The sequence below is a fragment of the Chiloscyllium punctatum genome, unplaced genomic scaffold (genome assembly GCF_047496795.1).
Source record: "Chiloscyllium punctatum isolate Juve2018m unplaced genomic scaffold, sChiPun1.3 scaffold_1054, whole genome shotgun sequence".
NCBI classification, from domain to species: Eukaryota; Metazoa; Chordata; class Chondrichthyes; order Orectolobiformes; family Hemiscylliidae; genus Chiloscyllium; species Chiloscyllium punctatum.
The window spans coordinates 16,961-18,656 of NW_027310788.1; positions in this window are offsets into that span (position 1 = coordinate 16,961).

Consider the following 1,696-nt stretch of genomic DNA (forward strand, 5'->3'; position numbering starts at 1 on the left):
TCGGCCATTCAGCCCATCGAGTCTGCTCCACCATTCAACGAACTCCTGGCTGATCTGATAATCCTCAACTCCATTCTCCAGCATTGGCTCGACAAAGCTTTATTATCTTTCTGGTTAAATATCTGTCCGGCACAGTTTGAAAATACACAACAACTCAGCCTCAACAACAATTTCGGCAAGGAGTTCCACCGATTTACTGGCCCCTGAGCAAAGGGAATACTCCTCAGTCGTGTGCGGCCCGGTGGCAAAGTGATTAGCGCTGCTGCCTCACAGCGCCAAAGACCCACGTTCAATTCCCGCATCAGGCGACTAACCATGTGGAGTTTACACATTCTCTCTGTGTCTGCGTGGGTTTGCTCCGGTTTCCTCCAACAGTCCACAAATGTGCAGTTTAGATAAATTGCCTGCAGTGTTAGGTGTAGGTGGGTGGTGGGTCAGTGTGGACTTGTTGGGCCGACGGGCCTGTTTCCACACTCATCCAATTTCTGAACTAAGCAGGCAATATCTAATTCTGCTTTCTTCCTCCCAGAGGGTGAACCACCAGCCCGTAACTACACTGTCAATGAATATTGAACGTTTATTAATGTGATTATAGATCTCCCCTCCCTCTCCTTTGTTTCAAGGAGAATAATCCCAGCCTAACCAATCATTCCACGAAGCTCCATTTTCTCCAGTGTTGACAACATGTTCATTAATCTCTGCTGTCCCTGCAGCGTCCTTACATATTATTACGGCAGGCGGAGACATTTATATGAAGAAACGGTTGGAATTTCAAGCACAGACGGGAATTGGAACTTGAAATCAGACAGCGACTGGAATCAGATTGGTCCACACAAGGACGAAATAGAGTAATGAATTCTCCGACAAATGAGAATCTAATCATATTTCATTGACATTCAAAAACTTTACTGTAAACAAATTACCCTGTGTAATCTTCCAGAGAGCTATTATTTCGGGGGAAAAAACTTATAGAAACTAGCGACATAAACACTTTGACAACAACAACATGTTCTTGAGACATTTTTTGATTATAAACTCAACTCATTGTTCTGTGAATCCTACATCGTTTGCAAGGCACAAATGAGACGTTAATATAACTCTATCCATTTGCCGAGATGGGTGTAACTTCAATAACACTTAAGGAACTGGACACCATCCACCACAATGCAGTCACTTGAGTGTACCCTCTTCAACACCTGCAATATTCATTCCCTTCACCGCGAAGGCACAATTGCAGCAGAGTGCTCCAACTAGAAGATGCACTGGAGTAAGTCATTCGGGCATTTTTGACAACCTTCAAAGCTCAACAGCTGTACTGACTATAAGGACAAGGTTGGAAGATGCAACGAAACGCCACCATTTTCAACTTACCCTCCAAGGCCCATAGCACCCTGAGTTGGAAAGGAATCAGTGAGAAAATCATTGGTGAAATGGTCTTGATGGGCAAAGTTGCATACTTCAGCCTTCCATCTTTTATCTTCCAATTTTAAGAAAAATGTTGATTTATGCCATGACCAGACTTGTTCTCAGTCCTTTAGCTGTTCCCTAAACTGGTGGTTGCTAAAGTTCTGCTATCATCCACAGCCTGTGCTCAACAGCTCAACAATAGAAAATATCTGAAAACCCTCTCAATGAACTGACTCCCGTCAAGATTAGAGTGGTGTTGGAGAAGCACAGCAGGTCCGGCAGCATCTGA